General features: G+C 57.7%; 1 long non-coding RNA gene across 2 annotated transcripts; it reads left to right on the top strand.

Moving 5' to 3' along the window:
• The first annotated feature begins 8,062 nt into the window (after positions 1-8,062).
• On the top strand, positions 8,063-16,654 carry LOC116664422. 2 transcript variants are annotated; one of them, XR_004320970.1, is made up of 3 exons: positions 8,063-8,146; positions 8,570-8,651; positions 16,244-16,654. It is a non-coding gene; the product is annotated as an uncharacterized LOC116664422 (long non-coding RNA). The 2 variants fall into 2 exon arrangements; XR_004320971.1 differs by having other exon boundaries at positions 8,133-8,216.

Consider the following 16,654-nt stretch of genomic DNA (forward strand, 5'->3'; position numbering starts at 1 on the left):
CCCCGGGCCTTCATCCTGACCTCTGGTGGGTGCAGGCTGGGCCGTGACCATGACTGCGACCTGCTTCCTGACAGACAATGGGAGGCCTGTTTGCTGTCCCGGGTGCAGGGATTAGACAGTATTTAGCTTTCCCTTGGTGGTGAAGCCGCTCCCCTCCTCCACAGAGCAGGAACCGGTTCCTGCTGGGCAGGGCCAGCGCTGGGCCCCGGCCAGCAACCCCTCCCTGCCGCACTGCCCCTCAGCACCGACTGCAGGGGTTTAATCATTAACCGGCACGTTTGGCCTTTGGTTTCAGGTTGGAATTTGGGAGCTGTGCCCAGCAGCAATTATCTCTGACACATTATTTTGTGTAAAATCACTTTTAGCTGCCATTAGCTGACAGAGCTAGAATAAAGAAAGGGCCATTAACCAGTGCTGGCCTCTCGGCATCTGCGCCTCCGTGGGACGGAACCAAGGGACTCGCCTGTGCGCGACTGTGAAATAGTCTCTAGAAAATTGGCTTTAAAATGTGGCCTGTGAGGTGGCATCCGCCCAGGCGTGGCTCTGAGGTCGGCAGAGTGCCCCGAGATGCGCCTGCTCTGGGCAGAACCACTGGAGGCTGCTGGGGAATAGTTGGTGTCTATCCAATTGGCCTGTTGGTTCTAGGCTCCTGGAGTGAGAAGCCGATGGGAGAAGTGGGTGCCCTGTCCTCCCAGCCCAGGCGGTGGCCTGGGCAGCGATGCCCACCTCTCAACCACTCCCGGGAGGAGCAGCTATGGCAGGGTGCGGGAGTGAGCTCCCCACCACATGTGCACTCCAACTCGCGGTGTCCGGTCAGGGCTCTCCGCGACCTGAGCCAGCTTGCTGGAGGTCACCGAGAGGTGCCCGAGCCCGGCCTCCCCACCCTCCTACTTTCCCTGACTCCTGCTGGCCTGACTCCCACCCAGACCCCATTCTCTGACCCTCTCCCGAGAACAGCCCAGGGAGGCTCGGGGCCTCACTGTGTTTCTGCTGCTGTGGCATTTTGGGAGCAGCTGGCTGGAAGGGGTGGCAGATTGAGAGAGGCCTGCTTGGGATGGCGGTGGTGGCTCTCGTCGTGACCTTCACAGGACCCCCTGCCCCGCCTTAGCTCACTCCCAACATGACCTGTCTGTTCAGATGTAGCCTATTGTCCAGCCTGAAATGCCGACTACCCAGTGGTCAGCACCGCAGAGGGACCCCACTGGCCTCCCCTCCTGGGAACCCACCCCACCCAGAACTGTCTGGATGCCCCACCGCCACTTTCCTGCACTTCTGCCCCCTGAGTCCTGCCCCAACTCAGCCCAGGAACGTGAGACTGAAACCTCACATCTGCCCGCTTTCACCTTCCCTGCCGTTCCCTTCCAACTGGCCCATAACCTGTCCCTGCAAACAGTGTGCTGTGTCTGTGTCCCCACTACAGTGCTGGTGTCCCAAGGGACAGGTCACATGGTCTTGCTCAGGGGTGACCACACAGTCAGCACCCAGCTGGGCACAACCCTGGATGCTCCCAACTTGTTAGCTGGAGGGGGCTTAGGGGGCCAGTCAGTCAATATCTCTCAGACTGGGAAGGGCCTTGGGGGCCAGGGTGCCCCGGTGGTGGGGGCCAGAGCCTGGGTGCAGCCACCGCCACTGCCTGTTTTTCACAAATAGCCCCGGGCCTCCCCCTGTGGCTCTGCTCTGTGACCCTGGTCTCTGGGCTTCACTCCCTGCTGTTCTGTGAGGCTTTGGGGCCTTGCTGCCCACCAGCCCCCAGCTCCAGATGATCAGACACTCCCCGAGGCTCCAGCCAGCCGAGGCACCGGAAGGGCTGTTGGGAGCTGCCGGATGGGCACACCCTGCTTGGGGCTTGCCCACCGCTCCCGGGGAGCCTTCCTGGAATCCAGGAAATTAAGAAGGACTCAAGCAGGAGTCTCCTGGGCCCCAGCAGCCCCACCTCTGTCTTGCAGCAGAACCTGCGACCCTGTTCTTGGCCCTGCCAGGAGAGCCAGAGCCCTGTGCCCGAGAGCTGGGGTGCTCACAGGCGAGGCCAGCTGGAGCCTCGCTGGGGCAGACTCTCCAAGCCCCTTCTGAGCCCGACCTCTCCTTTGCAGTCCTGCTGCCACCGAGCTCCCTGGGCCAGAGCGGGGGCCGCCTGGCCGCCCGCCCCGCTTCGTGCTTGCTGTGGCCTGACTCCCTGGCTTAGACTTGTTTACTAGTCTCTGTTGCTTTTCGGAACAAACTTAAAATCTTAAAGAACTTGACCCACAGAGAGGTGGCTGCACAGCTCTGTCAGCAGGGTGTGCGGGAAGCTGGCTGCTTGTTCAGTAGCTGCCCGGACAGATACGTTCTGGGGGGATGAAAGTGCTGAACGTCAGCAGTGGCTGCTCTGGATTCTTTACAGGGAAATTGTAGGCCTGAGGCCGCCCGAGGAGGGGTGTTCTGCCCAGGAGAGGGGCGCTTCCGCCAGCTACCCCCCCGCACTCCCCGCCCTCCACCCCCGCCAGGCTCCGGTAAGAAGGTAGTGGTGCCACCCCACCCCCTCGCCGGCCTCAGGCAGGGCCAGGGATGTGCACTCCCCCGAACAGGCTGTTATCTCCAGCGCCGCCTGGGAGAGGGAGCCGATGTTTTCCAGATGTTTGGGGGAACCACCTCCTATTCTGGGCCCTGCCCAGGCCAGCTCGGCTGGATGCTTTGTGTGCATGCCAACGCTTGGGCCCTGGGGCAGCAGGGAACACAGGAGGCTGCAGGCCTGGGTGGGGTCCCTTGCCCCAGTAACAGCCACTGTGAGCCTGTGAGGACCAGCACTGGGGGCCTGACCTGGTGTTGGGTGCTCCCCACTGAGCTGGGGGACGGTGGACAGCTGCAGCCTACACTGGTTCAGTGCCAAGTGGGACAGGCTGGGTGGGGAGGCAGCCTGGCAGCCTGGGTGAGCAGGGGGCCTGGCAGGGGCCCCCGGTCAGCCCTTCCCTGCATACCTGACACTTCTTAGACGTGGCCGACATGAACCAGACCCGCCCCAGCTCCAGACCCTTTAAGAGACCAGTAGGGAAGCTGCTTTTTATGAAATACTGTGATAAGGTTGGTGCATTTGCAGAGATGATGCAGACAGACCTACAAGCACCTCAGTTCCTCGAGCCTCGATCTCCTCATCTGTAAAATGGGAATAAGAACCAGCACTTCCCCGAGTTGGTCAGAGGGCATAGTCCAGGCACCTGGCACGTGGCCAGTGCTCAGGACGACGCCTGGGTGCTCGCCCAGGCACACGGAGGAGGGGCTGAGCAAAGGCTGGCAGGGAGGGGCCAGCCCAGCTGGGGGCTGGCTGAAGGCCAAGGGGGGCGGCCTACTGGAACTTTCCTCCTGGGCGCCCCCTGCCCTGTGCTTTCTGGCAGAGCCTCTGGACAGTGCAGTGCAGGCTGGCCAGCTGGGGGGCTGGGCTAACATTTTCATTTTAAGTCCCCAAGGTGCCTGGAAGGACCAAGCAAGTGCATATAGTAAAGGTTTGAAGTGTTAGCTGAGAATCGGCCCTGTCTCTGGAGTTTCTCCTGACCCTTCTCCTGTTCCTGTGGCCCCTGCAACGCTGTGAGGTCCTCTCCTTGCATTGGGTTTCTTTACAGAAAAGGAAAACAAGGCTCAGAGAGGAGAGAGCTCACAGAGTTCCACTGTTGGTTCAAGGCCAAGTCGGCTTTAAATCTAAATCTGTTTTTTCAATGAGACGTGGAGGGGATGGAAAAAGGCCACCATGGTCAGTAAGGATGGCCCACCCTATACTGTACCCCAGATTCTGTAGCCCAGAGTCCCTCCTCACCCCAGCCATCAGGGGAACCTGGTGGAGGCCTCATTGTGGTGGATTCCTCATTCTGATGATTCCTCATTCAGGTGCTCAGGCATGTCCCTGAGGTGTCCCGTGGCCAAGGTCATGACTGGCAACACTCACCCTGAACATAGTCATGTCCACAGTGGTCTCTGCTAGGGTAGGACTTCACCCCTACAGGGGACCGTAATGATCAGGTTAGACCCCCATGGTGGGGGCTCCCAGCCACCGCCCATTCTCAGGGAGGCCCTTATACAGGGTGCCCAGTGGCCAAGGCTGGGCCTGATCACCCCGCCCACTGGCCTCAGTTGTTAGTCCCGGTCTGGACCTCTAACTTGAGCAGACCAATCAGAATCCCCCACCTGGAAATCTGACTCTGGATTGGCCCACGAGGAGACCTGGCGGCTCCACCTGGTGGCACCACCCCTTCCTCCTCCAGAGAAGAATGTTAAAAATGGCATTTTCCAACTGTGCTGGCAGAAAGATGAGTATATACATATTATATTTGGAAACATTTTCTTCAACAGAAAAGGTCATTTTTTTTCTCCTGATTTGAGAAGAAATGGAAACATTTCCGGGGGCACTGAGCCGGCTTTGCCTGGTGGAGACGTGGCCAGCCCAGAAGAGGCCCCTGAGCTCAGCACAGCAGGCCCGCTGGTCTAGCTCCTACGTTAACCTCATCTCCTTCCTGTCCGTCTCCTTGTGGCCTGACTTCCCAGAACTGGTTTCTTAGTTCTCATAGAAGGAATAATGGCCTTCCTGCCATGGCCGTGCCCCAAGCAAAGCTGAGTGTCACTCCCCACAGCCGCAGCCCCGATCCCACTTCTCAGGTGAGGACACTGAGAGGGGTAAGGTTGGCTGCCTTCCCTTCGGGCCCTGAGTCACTTCTGAGAATTCATGTTCAGGCTGTTCTTTTTACTTATTTTTTTTGAAGGTTTAAAAAAGTACAACTTTTCTTTAGAAAGGCTGAAATGATTGCATGCTAATTTGAACAGCCAAGTTGTATAAGAAATTACTTGAAAATTCCATTTTTTAAATTATATTAAATTTTTTATTTTTAACCTTTTTGTTGAAGTAGAGTCAGTTTATAATGTTGTGATAATTTCTGGTGTACAGCATAGTGATTCAGTTATACATACATAAATTCCTTTTCATATTATTTTTCAGTTCAGGCCATCACCAGGCGCTGAACACAGCTCCCTGTGCAGCAGGACCTTGCTGTTTTGAAAATTCCATTTTTGATGTCCTCTGAGAGTTAGATTCCATTATGTGTGCTTTGTTCTTTCTTCAGACTGGAGCTGAGCAGAAATATGGCTTACACCTTTCTCCTTAAATCATTCTCAGGCTCCAAACAAGGTGCTGGACTTCTGAGCAAACAAGCAGGCTGCTGGCAACAGCACCTAGGGCAGGACAAAGCTGTGAGTGACAGAAGTCACAACGTCCCACTGCCATCTCTCCAGTTTCTCAGGTGTTCATATCTTTTCATTGTTTAAGTCACAGTGAGCTAGTTTGCAGGCTCTTTTTTTTTTTTAATGGAGGGACTGGGAATTGAACCCAGAGCCTCGTGCATGCTGAGCATGTGTTATGCCCCTGAGCTCTGCCCTTCCCGCTGCGGGGTGTCCTTTTTAAAGAAAGGTAAGCAGATTCCTCCCCAGTTTCTTCTGCCCACGCCTTCCTTCTTCCCCGGTTCTTCCTATGTTTGCTCTTAGGCTGGGAGAGGGAGTCTGGGGGTGAGAGGAGGGCGTGGGCAGGACAGACCAGACAAGCGGGCAGTGGCTTCAGACCCCTCTCAGGGGCCACCGCCTCTGGCACAAGGCCAGTTCCTACAGTGTCCCTGGATCCCCTGACCCTGCAAGGCTCTGGCAAGGAGCGGTGTCCCTGAGGCTACACTGCAGGAGGAGAGCCCCTTTGGGGACAGCTTTTTCCAGATAGCAAGATCAGGGCAGAGGTGCTGCCTGGCTGCCTCCAGCTCCAGGGAGAAATCCCAGGCTCTGTGAAGCTCTGTCAGCTTTTTCCTAGAACAGGAAAAGAAGTGGGAAGTGTGGATGTAAAAATAGAAGCTCCCGCCAGTCGGGGCAGGCCCGGAGTTGGCTGGCCTCATGTCTTCCGTCTTCCGGAGGCTGGGCTCAGGCACGCCCAGCACAGAGGGGCACCCGCTGGGCCTCCCGCCCACCCATGCTCCCTGGGCATCTCCTGGGCCCCCAGGAGACACACACATGGGGCCGCAAGGCCTTCTGGGCTGGGCACTCTGGTGGGGGCGTGTGGTTCATGGGGTGGCTGGCCAGCGTGGCTTTTTGTCCACCTGAACCTCCGCCTGTTGGCAATGGCTTCCTTTCAGGGCTGTTGTGAGGCTGGGGGGAGCCCCACGCACAGCACCCAGTGGGTGTGCCAGTCTCCCCCTGAACCAGCTGGAGATGTGATGCCTTTTTCACCTCTGCCCAGCCCACCGCCCGGACCGGCTGCCCCTCTGCAGCTACCTCTGACCTCCAACCTTTCCCAGGCAGGTTAAACCGGAGGCCTGGGAGGAGATGGGGGGTGGTGCTCTTGAAAATCTTTCCAAGGACCAGCACCTGCTGTGCCCGCTTCTGGCCCTTCTTCTCCCCACCCCCACCCCAAGTGCTCTCCCCCTTGTCCTGGGCTTGGGGTTGAAGCCTGGCACGGGGGCGGAACGGACTGACCCCTGGGTTCTGCGGAATGCCGCGGGAAGGCACCAGGTGCAGTCCGGAGGCTGGCCTTCCATCCCGTGCTTCCCTCCCTGGGCGGTCAAGGTCCCCTGCAGCCTCTGTTTCCCCATCACCAGAAGGAAATCCCGCTCCTGCCCTCTTTGGGGAGACAGCTGTATAAACTGTAGAGTGCTGTGAGGGCACAAAGGAAGCAGGAAGCAGGGTTCCTCTCCGAGGCAGCAGCAGAGAAGCAGCTGCATCTCCTGCTGGGCTGCCCCTCTCCCGCCCCGCCACCCCGCGTTTCCCTCTGGCCCTCGGGTCCCCATAGAGTCAGTCATCTTCCGGCCACGCTCAGCAGATGCCGAAAGTGAGTCAGGTGTGACGAGACCGAGTGCAGGTGAATCACAGGAGCGGGAGGAGGAAGCGGGTTATTACCAGGACTGTCTCTCGGAGGCTGAGAGGGCGGGAGTGTGACATTGCTGCCGGAGTGGCCTCGCTTGCAGGAGGCCCCTGCCCGAGCTCCACTGTCCCTCTGTCTGCGCTCCGCACCAGCTCTGTGCCCCCAGCCTGCGCCAGGCCCTGCACTGAGAAGACAGGACGGGGCCGTGCCCAGGCTGCTGCGGAGCGCGGGCACAGAGCGGGTGCACAGGGCCCGGGGGTGGAGATGGGGCCATGCCTGGAGCCACCCTCACAGAGGCCGCAACTGTCAGCCTACAGCACCTGTTTGCGGGCGGTTTCTCCTGGGGGTTCAGGCGAGTGAGAGATTGCACCGTGAAATATAAACTTTAAACTACACCACAGTGTTTGCAAGTCAGGGTTGGCATTTAACAATCTTACCCAAATCCTCATACAATGGAAGCCCCTGAGGCCCTTAGGGAAAACCACTTCAAAGGTCCAGGCTCCCGGAGCCGGACCGCAATAATGCTGTCAGGGTGGGACAGGACAGGGCAGAGGAGCATCACCGGAGGGGCTGGGGTGGCCTCGGGCAGCGCCAGTGGCCTTGAGAGTGGGCACCTCTTCAGCGTCGTGCCTGGGGGCCTCACTCTCCGCAGCCCGGTCCTGGACCTGCAAGCTGCTCTGTGTACTTGGGGAGACTGAGGCCACCGCCACAGCCTGGGGTCTGGGATGGGGGTCAGGAGTGTGGCTCGGTAGGGTGCCACCATAAGGGCTGCCTTAGGGCCCCACCAAGGGCAGTGCTGGAAGCAGGGTCTGTCTTTCCTTCCTGGCAGGAGGCTGACTGCACAGCCTCGGCCAGGACAAAGGGGCAGAAACGCTCAGGCCGTGGACTGAGGCACCGGCCCCAGCTGCCAACTAAAGGGCGGGGCAGTGGGAGGTGAGTAATCCTGCGGCTTCCTCGAGGCCCCGGCCACCATGGTCGTGGTCAAACGCCAACGCCCACGTCAAGAGGTCTGACACCCACCGATGGGGAGCTCGGGAAGGCCCTCCCCACGCGATCTCACGGATGCCCGCCCCCGGCTTGGCTGGGGATTATTTCTTTGTTTTTAAAGTGCACCATTGTTATTTTCTGATTACCAAAGTGATACACACTCATGACAAAGACCTGTGAGCACCAGTGGGTGTGCCATCAGCTGGGGTCATGCGGAGGGGAGGTGATGCACCCTATGGCAATTCATCAGTACCAGCAGCAGGAGGACAAGGAGGATTTAGTCCATGTCCCTCGGGACACAGCCAGGTAGGGCTGCTGACAGACAGACAGAGTCTACACCCCGGTCCTCCCAACCTGAAGTTGACCGAGAACAAGGGTATTTTCTGCACAGTCCTGGGGACGTCGGGGCAGGGGAGGGGTCTAAGAGCAGGTGCTGGCACAGTCCCAGGCTGCTGGTGGCTGTGGCCCACATGGTTTCTCCTGTTGCTGGATCTGGGGGTGGGGGTGGGGCTGGGCTGCTCTGAGACCCTGGTGATTCCCAGGGTTAGGGGAGGCCACTGAGAGCTGGTGGGCAGGGGGTGGCCCCCTTCCTCTAAGTGAAGGGACCTGGGCTGCATGCATGAGGCTCCTCTGGGGAGAGCACTGGAGGTAGGGGTCCTGTGGAGGTACTCTGTGCTGGGACTGTTTCTGCGGTCCTGATTTTGGGGACACGCCCCTCCCTGCCCCCAGACCATCGCGCCCTGAGGAACGCAGACACCTGAGATCATTTTGTGTGGTCTTACCATGAGCTGCTGTCGTGGACCTTACACAGGTAAGGAAACTGACCCTTGGGGGTGAAGTTCACGTATCCAGAGCTACTAAGTGGCTGAGTTTAACTTGCACCATTCCAAGCCCCCGCCCCCATCTCCCAGCTCCCTGCCCTCACTAGGCCCTGGACCCTGTGGACATGAGGCTGCTGCCCGTCTTCGGGGAGCAGGGGCTCCCAGGCCCCAGCAGTGACCAGGCAGGGGCTGTGATCTCCTGGGAGGCTAACCTTGGAACTTGTTTCTCCTGGTGCCCTCCTTGGGACTGCATTCCACTGAGCCTGACACACACATTTTTCCCAGGGCTAGGTGTGAACCTTTGGGGTGTAGGTGGCCAGGTCTGGGGAACCCCCAGAACTCCTGGGGTGATCTGGGAACCTGGGCTTATGGCTGGATGCTGTGCCCCCAGGGTCTGGCTCAGGGCAGGTCTGCTGTGTTTGCCAGCTGTGCCCGGGGACAGGTGGGTCGTGGGCACACTTGGCTTAGCGATGCCTGGACCTGCTTTGGGCTGACAGAAGGGATTGGGAAGAGGGTATCAGGAAGGGGCAGGGTGCTGAGGGGGCGGAGGACCAGTGTGGAGCTCTGCTGGGCGCTGCCATCACCACTGCTGCCTAAGGGCACCCCTAGGAGAGTCCCAAGTGTGGGACACCTTACAGGGGTGCTGCAGGTGCTTGGAAAAGTCCTCCAAGTCACCCGTTTTGTTACTTGGTTGGTGCTGAGGAGCAGGTTCACTGGCCCCTTTAGCTTTGCTGTGTATTTTACCATTTGGCTAGTTCATTTTGGTCTGACAAATTTCCTCTTTTGAAGAACACGTTTGTTCATGGCTGTCTGGCATGAAAAGATACTATTGCTGGGTTTCCTGGCACTTCCGGACATTTGGGAGACACGTGTTGAAGCTGGTCTGGGTGTAAAGTCCTCCCGCCTGGCTGCGGGGTCCCGTGGGGCAGGGAGCCTCTCCTGGCTAGGCTCACCTTGGAACTGCCTCTGACCCCGAATCCAGCCTGAGGCCAGCATAGAGGAGGTGGCAGCACATGCTTGTTGAGTGAATAAACGACCTGGAATGGAGGTGCCAAGAAGGTCAGGAGGGCAGGGCTGCATTAGGCTCTTAGGGTGTAATTCTCCCCATGCCCTAGGAGTAAGGATGCAATTTAAAATTTTATTTATTTGAAATCATACAGTGATTCTTGAACACAGTCTTGTAAAAATCAAAGTGTTACCAATAAAGTCCAAGTTCATCTTGATCAATTCCCTTTAATTGTGCCCTGACTCCCAGTGTATTGGCTGTTTTGTTTTGGTGCATGTTTGCCAGAATTTCCACTTGTATACAAGCACCTGCCCACATACACACATAATTTGAGTTTTGTGCCCATGTGTGTCTTTAAACTCAAACAGTGTCGCTCCGCTTGACTGTCCTGCAAATTGCTTTTCCCTCTGAGCAGACTGATCTGGGAGATGTTGTCAGTATGTAGAGACAGATCTTCCTTCTGACCTGCACCTGCTGGGGAGGACCGGCATGGCAGCAGATGGGCCGCCACGGGAATTGTCACACCCATTTCGCAGAGGAGGAAGTTGAGGCTCACAGAGGTTGTGCAATGTGCCCAGGGTCTCTTCCTGCCTGTGTGAGGGTCAGGGTCTAGCAGGGACTGAGAGAGGCAGGTGTGGCTGGTGAGTGTGGAGCACAAAGAAGGGAGCAGGCTGGGGGCCGCCAGCCTGGAGCCCAGAGCCCAGAGCCCAGAGGGAGGAAACCAATCGGTGCCGCTGGGAATCTCGGTGGTTCTGGCAGTAACTCAGCTCAGGACTTAGGTCAGGGTGAGGCACGTGCCAGAAAGGCCAAGCCACCTGGACGAACCGAGGGTGACCTTCAGTTCTTCCCACGAAGGCCTGGCCAGCCAGCCAAGGTGCTAATTAGGGCAGAAGAACCTGGGGAAGTGACCTCCAGCCTCCTCAGTGCTTTGTTTCCTCCTGACTCCCGCCAGCCAGGAGTCACCAAACCTCCCCAAATGTAGGGGCACCTGCCGGGGCACCTGCCAGTTCATGGACCTTGCCCCGTTCTCCCCAGATGGGCCTGCCTCCACTGACCTACTCCCCAGGCATTTGGCTGAAAGAGGCCAGGGTTGGGGTGGGCTGGGTGGGGACAGGGAGACATCTGGGTGCGGCCGGGGTGTGTCCACGGCGCCAGCACCCATACGGCGTCCTTGGCCTAGTTTCCCCAGGGCTGTGCCCCACCTGACCACCTTGTGCCTATCTCCTTGGAGGCCACCGGCTATTCACAGGGTCACTTGTGTCCCCGGCTCAGGGCACTGCTGCCAGCAGGCTCTGCCTCCCTCTCAGGGCTTCGCAAGAGTTCCAGGAGAACGTCCCAGCCCACGGGGCCTGGGGCTTGGTCTGCGGGTCCTGTGCAGCCCAGGCCCTCCTCCTCAGCTGGCCCTATGGCTTGGACCAGATACCTCTGGCCCTGTGGCCTTCCTGAGCCACGATGGAGTTGCTCAGATCTGTCTCATGCGCTCCCACCTGGGCCAGACGGCGCCCTGTGTTCAGAGGGGATGCAGCGGCGCCCACTGCATGCTGTTGCACTGGTGCGGGGTGGCCCCCCGGCTCCCCGGGCTTGCGTCTCGTCCGTGCGACCGTAGTTCCATCAGCTCCCACGGGGCTCGCTTGTGGAGTTCTCAGCCTGGGGGCAAGGCGGAATCTCTTCGGGAGTGTTTATGAAAACTTTCGTTATGTCAACCACTGTTCATGTTTTCCACGTGAGACTTTTCACAGCAGGAGACAGGACTTAGTGTGAGCTTTCCTAACCCTGTGTCTATAACCAGCTCACGCCCGTCTGTTTATTTAGACTCTTCCAGTTCCCTTCTTCCTGTATTGTTTTGAATCAAGCCAAGGAGGTTTTGTTTGTTTGCTTTTTGAGTACAAGTGTCAGACTGTCACCCTCAGGGATTTAATTGGGTCATCCAGTCTGGGGCCCAGGAAGAGTGTATTTTAGCCAAGTTTCCATCTAGGAGACGTGGAGGTGCAGCTGGTGGGGAGAGCTCAGAGCTGGCAGACCTGTGATGCTGCCTCCGGGAGACACTGTGAGACCCCAGAGAGAAGGCACAGGTAGGGTGTCAATCCAACGAGCCTGACCTGGAAGTCCAGGTTTGGAAGGCCCACTCTGAGGGCAAACCTTCACTCCAGATGAGGGGAGACAGATCCCACCCCGCACTGACCTGGGGGGGGTCCAGGCGAGAGGTGCCAGTTCCCTCATGGCCGCCTGGGAGGGGTGCTGACAGCCCTGTCAACCCAGTGCTTCCAAGAAGGCAAAGACCAGAGCAGATAAAGCCACCCAGGAAAGCGGTTAGCTGGTCAACCACAAGACGGCACAATCCCAGGGGCCCCCCAGCCAGTTCCTGTCAAGGGAGATCCTGGCGCTGGCAGAGCTGGCCCACAAAGGATGCTTTGTTCTCCCGTTAAAATAAACACTTCCCCTGGATAGTTACTCCCCAGACTTGAATGTAATATGGGGTGTCAGTTACTCTTTAACAGGAGACTTGATCCGGGCCACCAAGCTTCCCTGAACTAATTTCCTGGAAGAAAGGCATTCCCTACCTCCGCCCCTGGCCCAGGGGTTTATGAACCACTGCCCACATGGGCGAGGAGAAGCTGGGTGTGGCTATCACCTGGACCCCAAGTTCGTCCTGAGAACCCCAGTCCTTGGGGGGCCCCTTAGCCTCCTCTGAAGGACAGTGCAGGTGACCAGTGAGCCCTTGACTGTCTGAGCAGCGGAACTACAGGCTGAGCAGAGGCTCCTTTTCCTCTGGGAGGTGAGAAACCTGTCTGTTCAGTTCCCACTTTTTGAGAACATGAGTCGGTTTGGGCTCCTGGATGGAGAAGGGGGCATGCAGGGCCCGGCCGGCCCTGGGCACCAGGGCCCAGTGCACACCCATAGCAACTGCCACCAAACCTGGACTTCCAGGGCAGGGTCGTGGGGTTGACATACAACATTAAATATGACTTCACAAACATGGGGGTCTTATAAATCAAAACTTAGAAAGCCCAGATGGGGATTTCAATGATAGAGTGAGAGGTGGTCAGAGCTGTCATGAAGGAAAATTGGCTTCCACACGCTCCCCTGGTCACACCAAGTGGATCGGGTGGACACCTGACCTGAAGGCAGCTCCCTGGTGCCCAGCGCAGTCGGTGTCCCCCTCAGGTGGGACTGGGCAACACAGGAGCTGTCACGCAGAGGCCACGAGGGCCCCACATGGCATTCTGACCTTGTCGTCAGGCCAAGACCAGGAGGGAGAGGAGGAGTGGGCACCAGGGAGAAGAAATGCTGGCAGGGGTGAGGCCAGAGGCCGTGGAGGGATAAAGGGAGGCCCAGTGCTTTCCTTGGGTTCCCGGGGGATCCTCGGTCCTGCCTGGGCTGATGTGAGTTACAGGAGAGTGAGGACACCCAGGATAGACATCTGTGGACACCGGAGTCTGCTCTCCTTCTGTCCTGCCTCGGTTTACAGGCAGAGCTGGGAAATGAGCAGGGGCAGGAGTGGAGTTGGGGCTGTCACCTGCACAAGGTGAGGGTGGCTCTGTGATGGCCCAGTGTGGCTTCAAGGGCCACCTGCTGGTAAATGCAGGTCAGCTCGCATTGGTTCACATACTGGGATGCTGGGATGCTGGGACTGGGCTGTTGGTATTAGGTCCAGGTGGGGAGGGGTGACGAGAAGCCTGGCTGTGAAAGAGTGGCCCAGCTACGAAAGAGGCCTGGCGAACACAGGGACAACTCGGTGGGAGGGGCACCAGGGAGACTCTGGTCAGTAGTGACACTAACTCCGTCTTTGTGGTTGATGCGTCTGACCACGAACTGGGGGTTAGAGGAGGGCCCGTCTCCTGCAGAGAGGGGGCAGCACCGGGAGGAAGGTGCTTTACAGTGCAATCAGGGCTGAGAGTCAGGGGACAAGCCCAGAGGGGCTGCAGGGGAGATGACACTGGGCAAGCTCTCTCTCAAATTGAGCTTAAGGCCGCAAGGCTAAAGATAGCCCCCAGGCACTGGTGGGCGGGGCTCCAGCCCTGGGCAGGAGCGGGAGGGAGGGAGGGAGGGAGGCAAGTGTTCAGGTATACAGCTGTTTCCCGGTGACATCTGGATGCTGGGCTGGAGGGGCTTCTCTGGGAAGGATCATGGGCCCTGCGTTATGAAGAGATGCCATGCCCACGTCTGACTCACTGAGCTGGCAGCACTGTGGGTGGCTCATGGTCCCACAGAAACCTTGGCTCCAGGCTTCCCTTAGAGGCAGGCACTCCCAAGGTCACTGGGTCTTGACCTCAGTGGGACCAGATTTCCCTGGAGGGCTCCTTAGAGCACAGGTCACTGCCAGCCGAGAGCGTGTGATGCGGCAGGTCTGGGGCGGGGCCTGAGCATTCGCATTTCCTGGGGCTGCCGCCCCTAGGGCTGGAGGCCATTTCGGAGAGGATTTATTTGCAAACATTGGCTGCATCTGCAGCGCCTTTCAAAGGGAGCCACAGCCTCATCAAGTACAAGTGAACCACCTCCGGGGAGCAAGTGGCTTTATAGTGTGTGGGCTCCAAGGGTGGGATCAACAGTGTGAGGGCCGAGCCCCTCGCCCCCCGTCCTGAAGCGGGGGTGGGGCGACCCCTAGGCAGTGCCGGCGCCTCAGGGCAGAGCTGATCTGTGGAAGAGGGGGGTCTCAGCATGGATGGGGGAGCCAGGGTTGGGGGACCCCCCTCAATGGCTGGCGAAGGTTCTGTGCCCAGTGCTGCCTCGGCATGTGGGGTGGGCTTTGGGGCCACTCAGGCTTCCCGGGTCGGGCCACGGGAGGCCACGGTGCTGGTTTCACCAAAAAACCCACTGTGTTTGGAGGCCAGAGAGGCGATGTGAACACAAGGCTCCTCCCGGCCTATTGTCACAAGGCAGGAAGCCCACTCTTCCCTGGCAGCATGCACGCTGAGCCCCACATTGTTCACAGCGGGCAGAACCTGAGCCCTCGGGACTGCAGCTCCTCGCAGGAGCCCCTTTGTGGGGCAGGGCAGGTGGTGGCCCCCTGGCCAGTCTCCTGGGTACTTCAGGACACTGTTAGGTCCCTTGTGATGCTCCCAAGCCACAGGAAGGGGCTGTGACTGGGAGGGTGCAGGAGCGTGGCAGCCCTGCTGAGGTGCCGAGTGCGTGCCGGGTCCCGACACCCTGTGACTCCGTCATACCCATCTGGAAGGTGTCCGGAGGCTCAGGGTGCATTGTCAGAAGCTGACTCCCCGGTGGGGTTCAGGTACAGGTGGCTTACTGGGGAAGTGAGCCCAGGGGAGATGGGGAGGGTGGGGAGGAGCAGGCTTTACTGTAGCCCTGAAAGTGGAAGAAGCCATTCCAGGGGTCCCGTGGAGGGAGTGGTGCCTCCGCAGGTGGCGGTCACAGGCCACTGTGAGGGGCAGGGACTCCCAGTACTCCTGGCTCCTCCTTGGGCCAGTCCCCAGGAGGTGGGGATGGCCGTGGGGGAAGCCAGCAAAGCCGGGAGGTCACTCGGGCTGTGAGCTGACCCCAGGGGTCTGGGCGAGCAGCGACAGTGTCTACCCCATCTGAGTCCTCTCTAGACCCTTCAAGCTGGGAAAGAAAACGTCCTTATAATTCTTTCAAGACATTCTTGTCGTTTAACAAGGAAGACGCGTGACGATTAAAAGAGCTTAGCGACACCAAAAGGGCGCATGCAAAACACGTGGAGCGTGGGAGCCGGCCTCGCGGCTCCCTAGGCTGACCCCGGGCTGGGGAAGAGCTGGAGAGTGCTGAGCCAGTGCCACATGGGGAGGTTCAGGAATGACAGCTGGCGATGCGCGTGTTCCAGGAAGAAGGGACCTCAAGGTCACGTGCATTTGGGGCACTGTGTTAAACCTGTGTTTTCCTCTGGGAGGACAGAGCCTTTGCCCAGATCCTGTGCACTCACACTGTTTCCATTAGAGGCAGGGGGCGCAATTCGCAGCGCAGCTTCTGCGGACCCCTGCGAGTCATGGTGATGAGAACGTCCCCAAACACATGGTGGGAGATCCCCAGACATTTGCATGTGACAGCTGTAGACTTTTCTGTTGCATTCTAAGTATATTATGTTTCCAAATCAACCTTCAGTGAATTCCGTTTTGAATTCAACCTGAGAATTTAATGAAATCTCATTCATTGAACTGAAGAGACAGGAAGTTTTAGTTATAAAAAACAGAGTGACAAAATGTTTTTAAATTAAGCCTTATTCTAGCTCATTTAATACTCAGCTTCAGGAAGGAGGCAGCGTTGTCAGTTCTGGCTGCTTGCAGGTTCCCGCTGCATCTCGAGCTTGCGGTCCTGGGGAAGGATGAAGAACTGCCCCTCACTCAGCTATTCTGAATGTGCACATCTAAGTGCAAGTGGGTACTTACATTTCAGGACCCCTCAAATATTTTAATATTATGCCTGCATTAAAAAAACTCAATTTCTCCATCTACTCAGAAATGATTTGCTCAAATAAGGGCAAATTAATGGAGGCTGAACTGACGAGATTTATTGCTCCAGCCTCTTCAGTTCATTCAGTTGAATAACCAGGTCTTTATTTTTTGATGGGCTCTGACTAAAAATTTTAAACCCTTGTTTTTACAGCTTTATTGAAATATAATGGAAGTACAATAAACTCCATGCTTTAAATGTACAATTTGAGTTTTGACATACGTATATGCTCATCAAACCATAACTATAATCAAGAAAATGAACAGAGGCACCAACACCAGGCTTCCTCCTGCCTTTGGAGTCCACTCCTCCCACTCCAGGCAGCCACGACCTCCTTTATGTCACCACAGATCAGCGTGCATGTTCCAGAATTTTCGTAAGTGGAATCATATGGTACGTATTCTTTTCTGTCTAGTTACTGTCACTCAGCATGGTGGTTCTGAGATTCACCCACGTGGTGTGTATCAATAAAAGTTCTCGGTGCTCAGTAAGACTCCATGGTGTGCACAGGGCACGGCTTCTTCACCCATTCACCTGTTCATGGACATTTGATCTCCCCCCGGG

The sequence above is a fragment of the Camelus ferus genome, chromosome 6, assembly GCF_009834535.1.
Source record: "Camelus ferus isolate YT-003-E chromosome 6, BCGSAC_Cfer_1.0, whole genome shotgun sequence".
In the NCBI taxonomy this organism is placed as follows: domain Eukaryota; kingdom Metazoa; phylum Chordata; class Mammalia; order Artiodactyla; family Camelidae; genus Camelus; species Camelus ferus.